Here is a 13008-nt window from a genome sequence, read left to right as displayed (position 1 = left end):
GGCTGGCCACAGGCACCATCCTGTCCCCAGAAAGTTTATCTTTTCCCCTGAAGAAACAGAAACAGGAATGAGGACTGCCTGGAAGCCTGGAACATTCCAGATTCTGTTGACCCAGTGGCTGAAGGCGAGATTTGTGTCACTGAAAGCAGGCTTGGCGGTCTGGAGAAAGGCCCCAACTGCAAGCCTTCAGGATGGGTGGAAACTCCTTGTGGTTTCCAAACCTCTTCTCGATTTGAAGCAGCATTTCATGGGGAGCAGTTTGTGCTTCAGCGTAACTTTATGTTTGGATTAGAGCAGTACAAAGAGTCATTTATAAGGAAGGGCCAGGGTGGGAGAGCCATGGCTCTGGCGTCCTTGTGGCTTAAGCTACACACAGTTGTTTTATTAACAGTGGACTCTTTGGAGCCTCTGAAGGCTAAGATCCCTCTTGCTCCCCACCTGCTTCAGGACCTGAGAAGGTCCTTGCTGCCTCTCTGACGGAGGCTCCGTAATGGTTTCAGTTGTGACACTTCTCATCAAGAGGGGAGGCTTGGGACAGACAGGAAGTAGAAACTTAGGCTTTGCACTCATTTCCACGGCAACAAGCTCCCTGGCCAGGAGTGAACACAGTCCAACATAATTAAAAGTTAAGGTAGCTCTGAAGAAAAACTAGAAGCATTGACTGCAAGCCAATTATGCATATTAGACATCTTCAAATGTGTTTGCTCCCTGATTCTTACAATATAACTATGAGGTGGATCTTACCCACATTTTAGGTGGCTTTTCTTGTTCTGTCTTTGAATAGTTTCATTGCTGCTTTTTTTCTGTGGACATCTACTTTAGAACACCTAAGAATCCTCTCCAAAACCAACCTCAACTACAGAATACCCTGCATCCATGCTTTTCTTTTCGGATGCCCAGAGATTTATTGTACTGAAACTTTGCAGTTTTGTATTTCCATGTGATGATAAGTCTTTTTGAAAGGTACCTTACCAGTTTTAAAGATAAAATTTCTCAGTGTTACCATCCACAGACTATGACCCAAATGCAAGTTTAACTTTTGTCTCTCACTATCCCTAAGCTGAAATTTAGTCCATTTTTCTTTTGAACGCTGAATGAAAACAGTAACAGAAAGCCTTATGGTCACTTGAAGTAATATAACACAAAGATAATATGCCATTTGATAACTCAGTCTTCTAGATAGTTTTTCTCCCACTCCATCCCATCCCCAGCAAGATTTCAGGTTAGAAGCAGTGGTTTGCTGGGTCTGGCTTATATTGGTTCACAAGAGCCAACTGTGGGCTTCCTAACTCTGTGTTCAGTGACATTGCACTGGTGATCTGAGCTGAGAGTATTTACACCACGGAAATCCACAAGTGATATGAGGCCAGGGCTTCTTTCCTTGGCAAGCTGGCAAGATTGTTAAAAAATGGTGGTGTGTCAGTTAAATATTTATCATATGAGGTATGATCCACTTTCTTTGGCCTTTCTCCCTTGGAGGCTCCAGGGCTCTCCAAGATTGAAGTGTAGGGAGGGGAGGAGAAAGAAAAGACTGAAGTTCCTACTCAGCTGCTGGTCAGTCACCTTCCTGCTCTCTGAACCTGCACTAGTTTTAGGGCTCTTTTTCTCAACCTATTCAATGGGTTCCTCATAGGCTTCCCTGCCTGGGTCCCTTGGTCAGTATCTCACTGGGAAGCCAGCAGTGTTTGGTCTCAGACTAGTGGTACCAATATTACTAGTGACTTTTAATTCAGATTCCCAGCCCTGCCCACCCGGGAGACTTTCAGGGAGTGAGGCCTGGGAATCTGAATCTTAACAAGCACCTTCCTATAAATGATTCTGATACCACTAGATTTCAAGAAACACTGAACCACAAAGACTTCAATCTATAAAAGCCCATTATCCCAAATCCCAGTATCTCTGATTGGTTTCCATCATTCCCCTTTCCTGCTCAAAAGCCTGTAAAATATGGCTTCTGGCTGTCTGCTGTGTAAAAATCTAAATTCCCTGGCCAGGCCTTCCCAGCTTTCCATACGCTAGCCCTAGCACACCTGCTGACATTATCCTCTGGTGCCCTTCTTCAGGAAGGCCATATCAACTTGTCTGCCTGCTCTGCCTCACCTGTTCTTTTTCTCTGCCTGGTTCTTTCCTCATCTGACCCCAATGCCAAGGCCAGCTCAGCCCCTCAGCTCCTTCCAATCACAAAGGCATTCCATTTCCTCTGAATTCTAAATCACCAGCCTTTAAAAACTGGTGATGGAAGTTTATGCCTTGCCACCCTTATTAGTTATTTAACAGGAAGGTCTATGAATAAAAATCAGATTCCATAATCCCCCTGGGAACCTAGTCTTGCACTCAATCATTCTTGCCAAGTAGTCCTTCCTTTTATCTAACTTAAATACTTCCTGTTGTACTTCTATGTGAAAGCTGCCACCTTTTAACCAGCAGCATGAACAAAATGTTCCTGGGAGGTGGGGTGAGGGGGACCACGAATTTTTGAAGTTTAGCCAGACCAGAAGTGAGCTGCATTTCTTTAGACACACACACACACACACACACACACACACACACACACACACTTCTTGTTGACACAAGGAACAGTTATTCCTGTTCCCATGCATCTAAGACTGATTCTCTCTGGGCAGCTCTCCCATTTTATTCACCATTCGGTACTGGGGGAAAAGGCCTCTAACATATTGTACTTGCCAGACATCTACATTAGCCAAAGTGATGTGGGTGTGATTGAAGCCTGTGTTTGCCAGCCGTTTAGGACTAAGGAAGGTTTCCATTGCAGCGGGGCCAAGAGTCATCATTTATAAGGACATCAAAATAAGGACCAATTAAATTCCACTCTCCCCAGGAGAGCTCTGGTCAGCACAGAGTCTCAGTCTATGGCACAAAGTTAGGCTCAACACTCTTCTGGGTAATAGCACCTGCCCTGCTGACCAGGCAGGGTGAGTTAATCTTCATGGCCCAACCCTAGGATCAGTTTCTAAAATTGGGTCTGATCTCAAGGGGCCACTGGGCTGATAGAGCTTCCTCAAGAACTTATTTAAATCATATAACTCTGCTCCTCACCTCCATCCCATACCTAGAGTGATGGGCTGACAGATCTGGCTCCATGAGAATGTTATAGGCCAGACTCTAAGGGAAATGACTAAAAAGACTCCATTTTGCTCTGAGACTCTATATTATGTAGTTAATAAGCTTCTCCCATGAGAACACCCCACCTCTGTACCCATCATCAGTTACTTTGTGTGTATGTTTAACAACACAGAATGACAATTCCTATGTAAAGAAAAATTGCTCTCTTCTGATTCCTATTGCTCCTAAACAACGTACCATGTGAATAGTGATTGTGTGGATGTTAGTAGCCATTCTTTAGTTTGTACCTAGGTAAGGGTCGTTTTGACCCACTTCCCTCTTTGTCGATGATCTCATGATGTTAATGTGTAATTTCGAATCATAGCCACAGACATTTATGATTAATGTAATTTTTGGTATAAAAACCCCTACAACCCTTGGTCGGGGCTGTTCTCCCAATAGCCATTTTTGGGGGGCATTGTGTGAGACAGTCAACAGGCCGGCTTAATAAAGACTCTCAACTTTGGACTTCTCCGTGGTGACCGGTCTGTTCTTAAGTTGCGCCCCATAACACTAGCAGCTCCTATCTGTCCTGTGACTAAGGGCAAACATCCTGAAGCCCTCACACTGGGTCAGGTGCTTATTCTGTGCACCCCCACTGTCCACCAGGCTGGGCCTATTTCCCTGCTTCCCTCCCCATGGGAGACTGCATGCTCCTTGATCATAGAGTCCAGCTCTGTGGTACCCCAGCTTCTAGCACAGTGCTTAGCACACTTAATTACTTAATGAATCAATGTCAAAATGCCTTTATTTCTTTGAGGACTTTCCTATAAAGTTCACTTTTTTCCTTGAATCAGCACATAACAAGAGGAAACTATTCCTCAGCTAGGTAAATATTTCCACAGCATCTTTCTTGACATATGGTCACTACTAACTGTATGTTTGAGTAATTGATCATTTGATTCATTCACTTTTTTTTTTTTTTTAACTGGAGATTGAACCCTGGAGCACTTAACCACTGAGCCATATCCCCATTGCCTTCTATTTTTTATTTTGAGACAGGGTCTCTAAGTTGCTTAAGGCCTTGCTAAGTTGCTGAGGCTGGCTTTGAACCTGCGATCCTCCTGCCTCAGCCTCCCAAGTTGCTAGGATCACAGGTGTGGGCTACTGCTCCCAGCTCACTCCCTTGATCAATCTCAGAGGAATAGTCTTGGTTTCTACTTAGCACCTACGTGGCACAGCAACTAATTGAGAGTCTCAGGGCCATGATTTTAAGATTTGAGTACTACAACATGAAACAAGAAACCACATCTGTGTCTCCTAATGTCCCTCACACACACTTTCTCCCATACCTTCTCTTCATTGGTAGGGTAACACAAGACATTGCCAGACCATTGGGGTGCACATACCCATCTGTTTGTTCCTACCAGGGCTCAGGCCTGGCATAGATGTGCTTTTCTTGTTTTTTTCTGCAACCACTTTGGGGAATGGTGAGTCTTTTTACTGGCATCTTGAAATTTGCCCACCACGGTAGCTTCTTTTTCCAATTTGCTCAAATATTGAAATCTTGGTGCTCTGAGACTCTCAATTAATTTGTTTTGTTCCCCAGATGCTAGGAAGAAATCAATTTGGGCCTTTTATGAAAGGTTAAAATTATTTGTTTCCTTTTAGGACTTCCCACCAGTACTTCCAAGTTGAATGAGTTTTCTAAACTCATTTTCTTCTTTCCCTGTGAGAAAATCAATCTCAATTATGATCAATAATAGATCCATAGATAGGGATTGTGTCAACTTCAGTGTTCATCATGGCATCCAGCGTATATTCACCCAGTATATATTTGACAGTGCTTGGCATAAAAGTAATAGCTATCACATATAGGATTCACTATGTGCCAGAAAATTCCGAACGTTTTAATTTATTTAATATAATAATTTATTTTAATATAATAATTTTATATTTATTTATTTTAATATAATAATTAATTTGTTTATCTTAATATAATGATTTATTTTTCTCATAGTGTCCTAGTAAGATAGGTACAAATATTATTCTAATTTTACAAATAAAAATATTGAAACACAATGTTGGCCAAATTATATTGTTATATTGTGTACATGTACACATATGTAACAATCAATCCCACCAAGATGTAAAATTCTAATGCACCAATGAAAAATACAGAAGACGATATACAGGCGATTAACAAATATATGAAAAAGTGTTCAACATCTCTAGTAATTAGAGAAATGCAAATTAAAACAACTCTAAGATTTCATCTTACTCCAATTAGAATGGCTATTATTAAGAACACAAGCAGTAACAGGTGTTGGTGTGGATGTGGGGGAAAAGGCACACTTGTACTTTGCTGATGGAGTTGCAAATTGAAGCAGCTACGCTGGAAAGCAGTGTGGAGAATCCTTAGAAAACTTGGAATGGACCTACCTTTTGACTCAGTTATCCCACTCCTCGGTTTATACTCAAAGGACTTAAAATTAGCATGCTACTATAACACAGTCACATCAATGTTTATAGCAGCTCAATTCACAATAGCTATATTGTGGAACCAACCTAGGTGCCCTTCAACAGATAAATGAATAAAGAAACTGTGGTATAATCGACAAATGGGCTAAGGAAATGAATAGACACTTCACAGAAGAAGATCTACAAGCAATCAACAAACATATGGAAAAATGCTCAATATCTCTAGTAATAAGAGAAATGCAAATCAAAACCACCCTAAGATTCCATCTCACCCCAATTAGAATGGCGATTATCAAGAATACAAGCAACAACAGGTGTTGGCGAGGATGTGGGGAGAAAGGTACACTCATACATTGCTGGTGGGGCTGCATATTAGTGCAGCCACTCTGGAAAGCAGTGTGGAGACTCCTTAGAAAACTTGGAATGGAACCACCATTTGACCCAGCTATCCCACTCCTTGGCCTATACCCAAAGGACTTAAAATCAGCATATTACAGAGATACAGTCACATCAATGTTCATAGCTGCTCAGTTCACAATAGCCAGATTGTGGAACCAACCTAGATGTCCTTCAATTGATGAATGGATAAAGAAAATGTGGTATATATATACAATGGAATATTACTCAGCCATAAAGAATGATAAAATTATGGCATTTGCAGGCAAATGGATGAAACTGGAGAATATCATGCTAAGTGAGATAAGCCAATCTCAAAAAACCAATGGACGAATGATATCGCTAATAAGTGGATGATGACACATAATGGGGGGTGGGAGGGGTTAGTGTTAGGGTTAGAGTTAGGGTTAGGGAGGGGGGCAAGAATGGAGGAAGGAAGGACTGTATAGAGGGAAAAGAGGGGTGGGAGGGGTGGGGGGGAAGGGGAAAAAATAACAGAATGAATCAAACAACATTACCCTATGTAAATTTATGATTACACAAATGGTATGCCTTTACGCCATGTACAAACAGAGAAACATCATGTATCCCATTTGTTTACAAAAAAAAAAAAAAAGAAACTGTGGTATATATACACAATGGAAATCATTCAGTCATAAATAAGAATAAAATTATGGCATTTGCAGGTAAATGGATGGAACTGGAGAATATCATGCTAAGTGAAATAAGTCAATCCCAAAAAAACCAAAGGCAGAATGTTTTCCCTGATAAGTGGATGATGATACATAATGGGGGTGGGGGAGTGAGGTAAGAGAAGAATGGAGGAACTTTAGATTATGTAGAGGGAAATGAGGGGGGGTATGAAAGATGGTGAACTGAGACAGACATCATTACCCTATGTACATGTATGATTATATGAATGGTGTGAATCTATATCGAGTACAACCATAAAAATGAAAAGTTATACCCCATTTGTGTACAATGAATCAAAATGCAATCTGTAAAACTTCCTGAGACTCACAAAAAAAAAAAAAAGCGAAAATAAAGTTGAAACACAGGATGTTATGTAACTTACTTAAAGTCTGACACTTAAAAAAGTCATCAATGCAAGATTCAAATCTAGGCATTTTGTTCTGGGACCTGAACTCTTAATATATCTTCATATTTATTAATCAGCCTGTCTCTACTACTATGAATACATTGCATAAAATAGGGAACTGTCATTAATAATGCCTTCAGCAACAATAACAGCAAATATTCTGAAGCCTGATGACATTTTCCCAAGAGAATGAGGAAGATGTTATGGGCTTTTCTAAATCCAGTGAAAATAAACATTTTGCATTCTAAGACTTCCTTATTATTGACTCAGAGAAGTCATCTGCCCCTGTCCCTCTTACTTATCTACCCATTTCAAAAGTATTACCTCCTTTGTGACTACTTAAAAATAATATTACCCTCTCTCAACCCAGCCTAGCCAAACAAATCTCATTCCCCCCAACCCTACCCCAGTCTCTACTGTCAGAGAAAACTTAGTTGGTGTTCACTGATTGATGGATTGATTGATTCATTCAGCCAACAAACCAGGTCAAAGGTGTATAAGGCATTAGACATTCTATCCTTCCAAAGCTACACTCTACTTGACATCTGCACCAGTCCCTCAGGAAACCCTCTTAGCTTTACCATGAAAATTTATCCAGAATTTGATCAGTTCTCCCCATGCTATGACCAAGCCACCATTATCTCTTATGTAGATTACTAAAAGTCTAACTCCTGCTCCTCCCCATCCCTGAAGCCTATTCTCAACCCTGCAGGCAAAGGGAATCTTTTAAAACAAAGTAGATCATGTCTTCTCTCCCGTGGTTTCCCATCTTGCTCAGAATAAAAATCAAAGTCCCAAATGTGACAACCCCCACTTCCCATTCACTATCCTCCCTGGTGTGCATGAACTTTGCTCCGGCTACACTACTCTCCTTGCCATTTTTCAAATCCTCTAGATATGTACCCACCTCAGGGCTTTTGCCCTAGTGTGGGGAGGAAAGAGCTTTCCAGAATGAGGGACCATCCTTACCCCTTGCTTCCTCACCTTCCGCAGGTCCTTTAGAAGTCATCTCAGTGAGAGCTTCCCCATCCACTCTAGCTATAATTTCAATAAACTGCATTTTCCTGCTCTATGTTTCCTCTTTAAAACTGACATTTGACATATTATGTGTCTTACATATTGATCCTGCCTACCTGCTGTCTTTTCTACCGTGTGCACGGTTTGCTATTTTGCTTACTGCTCTATCCCATCTTGAATGACACTTGATATTCAATAAATATTGGTTGAACAAATGAGTGAGCAAAGATGGTTACACAGGTGACTGCTTTCAAGAGCACTCTAAGTGGAATCAACAATGACCACTGAGAGAATTAAGAGGCGAAGGATCACTTCTGGTAAGGGTCATCATAGAAATATCAAAGAAGAGGTAGGATCTGAGATGGGCTTTTGACAATAAGAAACCTTTGGGTAGGCGTAATGGAGGAGAGAATGCAGCACCCCCAGGAAGAGGTCACTGTGAGACATGCTGTTGGGAGGTGGCGTGGAGATTCCCAGAGAAGGTGATGTGGAAGCTTTAGGGCTGGGGACTGAGGAAACTTCGCATGAAACCCAAGGAGCTTGGGCTTTGTGGATCAGTGTTCCACTCTGAGTCTTGATTCCTGCTTGATCTGTACATCCCATAACCAGAGTATTCGAAAACCACAGAGTATCAAATACCTAATGTGATGGCAGGGAGGGCACAAGGAAAGTAAATACCAGAATTTCTCATCAGTTACACAGTTATATTGACTGACCACTTGCTATTCACAGAACCTGTGTTATCAGCAAACTTATTGTTTACCAAGAACGGAAAGGCAACTTTGATCCCATATCTGGAGGCCAGGACTTCAAGCAATGCACATAATGAAGTTGTAAAAAGAAAACTCAAGGATGCATTGGAATTCCTCTTACAGTCAGGATATTATGACTTCCCTTATACTACTGTTAGGTTTATACAACTGGGACTTGTCAAATTAGAAAGCAAGCTAAGTGGATAGGACCCTGAACCTTTAAGCTAATGTGATTTGAGAGAGGGACCATTCATTAGAACATGTAGTTAACTTCTAAGAAGCTGATATTCAATTCCCTCCCACTGGAAACTGTTGAACAACAATGTCTGTCTTTGGAGCTGTTCTCTGGAAAATAGCATTGTAGAGATGGGGATGTACTAATGAGCACAGAGCAAGTCAACTATTGATTACTGGTCCCAAAAGAGTTGAATATCTTCTGAGCAATCTTTAAAATCAAAAGTTCCCATACCACATCAGAACAGTGTTCTCTCCCATTGCCTTTCTTTTGGAGCCTGTGTTCTTGCCACTGTACTTAGGAAACAAGCAACAGCATTTCCTAGTGACCCTCAAAAAGCAGACACCCATCTGCATTGCTGTTAATCCATCCATCTTTTCCCACTATTTCCTGGGTAAAATGCCAAGCAAGGGATACACAGTACTTGTTAAAGCAGAAGCAGAAATGCAAGAGTGAAGCTGTGCAGCAGATGGATCTGAACTAGCAGCTACAATATCCCTGTGGAAACCTACAAAGAATGGCCAAATGAGAAAGCAAAGGCTATTCTTTTTTTTTTTTTTTACAGCCTCTAAGTCATCATTTATTGATTTATAGAGCACCCATCACATGATTGATGTGCTTTACAATACAGTAAACATCACAACAGAACTTACATAGTTAAATACAATCAACAAATTACAGAACTAAAAAAACAAACAAAAAAACTGGAATGAAGCAATATTATGTCAAATTTCAAAGATGTTGAGAAGTGGCAGTACAAAAAAGGTAATTCTACTAGAGACCAGACAGGCAAAGATACACAGGCTTCACAACCTGAGGTGGGCTGATTTGTAGAGGGTGAGTGACCATATAAAATAAAAATTTCACAACCGGGAATGAAGGCCATTAAAGATACTATGACATCCAAGTGATCACAGAACCAGACGAATGACCTCACAAACATATTACCTTATAATGACAAGAAAATCAATTGCATATGGATCTTAAACTCAAAGAGTCCAGAAAGCCACTGAAATCATCCCTTTCCATTATGAACACAGGCTAAAATCTACAAGCCTCTCAAAAACTTGGGATAAATTTAGTAAAGAGCCAACAGTTCTATACCCAAAGGACTATGCAGACATTGATGATTGGCACGAGGTTGTGGGTGGGGGATCCTTTTCCTAAAGCAGAGAAGCAAAGGCTATTCTTTTGCTTACTCCCCATTTCCTGTCCAGGTACTGGGGATTGGACCCAGTGGTGAAAGAAGCGCACAGAGCCACAGTCCAAAGCTAATCACTGGAAAAGTCCCCTTTTATTTTAAAAATGCACACACTTATATAGGGCTGGGAAGAAGCTGATTGGTTGGGGCATGAAATGGGGTGAGAGTTGATTGGGAGAGCCTTGTTGCTGGGGGTCTGGGCAGGGTGTCGAGCTCTGATTGGGTGCGAGTTCACGTAGGCGGGAAGAAGTTATGAGGAGTAAAATCAGGAAGAGAAGCTCAGCCAGCACCATGTTGGCACCTAAGCCGGTCAAGTTGACCTTATAAGTGGTGCTTTACCACTAAGCTACATCCACAACCCCCTTTTTTGTTGTTGTCTTCCCCCACTTTTTATTGGTGCATTATAGTTGTATATACTGATGGGATTTGTTGTTACATATTAGTGCATGCACACGACATATAATCTAACAATGTGATTTGGTCAATATCACTCCACAGCACTTTCCCCCTCCCTCCTCACCTCTCACCCCTTGGTCCCTATCCCTTGTTGATCTCCCTTTGATTTTCATGGATTCTCCTCCATCTTTCTTTTCCTTTTTCCTCCTTAGCTTCCACATATGAGAGAAAACATAAAAATATGAAACACTTCACAAATTTGCATGTCATCTTTGCACATCTCTGTGTCATTTCAATTTTAGTGTAGGTGCTGCCAAAGTGAGCACACATAGCCCCTTTTATTTTTTTATTTTGAGACAGGGTCTGGCTAAATTGTCCCAATTGGCTTTAACCTTGCAATCCTCTTTCCTCAGCTTGCCAAGTCACTGGGATTAGAGGTTTGTGCCACCACGCCTGACAGCAAAGGCTGTTCTTTCAGAGCTAGTTATGGAGGGAGTCAGTTACTATCTCCTGCATTTGAGAAGGACTCAAAGGCATCAGAGGAGTGGGAAAATCAGAGAGTAGAAAGCAGGGAAGGTTTTGGGCTTTGTCCCACAGGGTGCTGTTGGAATGGGAAGCTGAGGTGAGCTACCTAGAAGGGGACATCCTATGGCGTTGGTTTGGGATGTGTGCTTGGCTTTCTCTGGTTGGTCCTAAGGTGGAGGTGAGGACAAACTTTGGGAAACTCAGTTATTAATCAAGTACTGGACATTTGGGGCTATTACAGACATCACTGTTTAGATTTCTGGATTGTTACTAGAGCCGTGAGTATGACTTAGAGCAGGCTGGCTTGCTGGGCTGTTGGTTAGAGGTAAAGGGTTTGGTTTCCTGGGCAGGTGGCTACAGTGTGGGTCACAGTTCTATTTTGGTGCATGGTCTGGCCATCATCCACATGAACACTCAGATTTTCCTTCCCTTATTCAAAGCTCTTTGCCCCTTCAAAGTTCTTCTTCAGGACAGCACACTCTAGCTTCTCCCCATTCCTTGCTTCCATCTGTCAGGCAGGCCCCTCACTGAAGGCCCAGCAACGCTGAAGCCTTCCTTCACTTTTTCCCTCACTGTAACAGCCTTCCTACCTTATTTATCTATTTGAGCAAGCCCTCTCCTCTCCATTTAAAGCCACTTAAAAATCGCCTCCAGGCAGTTATAGATGGCACGCCACCTCAAATGCTCCAGTCCCCCTTCTCTTTCTACAGTGTTTACGTGCTATTTATTTATTTACAAGTGCACTATGTATCATATGACATCAATATAAATGACAGTGACAATGCCCATTCCAAGACTGGGGAGGGTAGTGCCACATATGGAGAGGTGTTTGTAAATGGTTCAGAATGACTGACAATGAAGAGATGCCCGAGCAAAACAAAGCAATTCCAGCAGGTGACCTAGTGTCTCTGCTCATTTTTTTTTTTTATATAAAAAGTGGCAAAGTCTCTCTCTCTCTCTCTCTCTCTCTATATATATATATATATATATATATATAACTTATTTTTACATATATTATATATATTTATATATACACACACAAAATATATTCAGAAAAAACTTCCTCTGTACTAAACAGGTAGGCACTTTTGTCATTATTCTCTAAATAATACATTCTATTCTATTATATATCACCTAATATATGTTATATAATGCAATTATATATGTTTATTATACATAATTATGTTACATAATCTATTATATATAATCTATGATATTAGGTGTTATAAGTAATCTAGAGATTAAAGTATATTGGAGGATGTACATAGTTTATATGCAAATACTATACTGTTTCATATAAGAGACATGAGCATCAGATTTGGGTATCCATGGAAGACACCCTCAGATACTAAGGGATGTGTGTGTGTGTGTGTGCATAAAATATACACATGTATTTTATCTGGGTACTGATTTAATAAAATTATCACTTATGATAACTATTATACTAAAATCCCCATGGCAATTGCAAGAATGAAGTAAGGCTTCTACATTCACATTCAGAACTACAAAATAACCTGGGAAGGTATAATAAAGGCTAATAATACAACAGCATCCCATAATGATATAATAAATATATCATGAAGATCCAGATCATCTTCTGGAATACCTCAGTTCTTACAATTATATGTCATGAAAGCCTGATGTGGCCCAAGTCGTTGACCAATACCCCAGGATCACCACTATAATTAAGATGCACTCAAGTAAAATAAATGTTTTTTTTTTTTTTTAAGTTGTCCGTTATAAAACCTTCAAATACTTATATGGTTAAAGTCAGTTATTGCTATTTTAAAATGGCAACAACACACAGGTTAGTGTTTTGTTGATATTTTTGTCCAGTTTATCT

At 40.7% G+C, this 13008-nt stretch overlaps 1 pseudogene; it reads right to left on the bottom strand.

Annotated features, from left to right (window-relative positions):
- Positions 1-10875: 10875 nt before the first annotated feature.
- LOC124986008 (uncharacterized) lies at positions 10876-10966 on the bottom strand (annotated as a pseudogene).
- Positions 10967-13008: the final 2042 nt, after the last annotated feature.

The sequence above is a fragment of the Sciurus carolinensis genome, chromosome 5, assembly GCF_902686445.1.
Source record: "Sciurus carolinensis chromosome 5, mSciCar1.2, whole genome shotgun sequence".
Taxonomy (NCBI): domain Eukaryota; kingdom Metazoa; phylum Chordata; class Mammalia; order Rodentia; family Sciuridae; genus Sciurus; species Sciurus carolinensis.
This window is presented reverse-complemented; position numbering and strand designations above follow the sequence as displayed.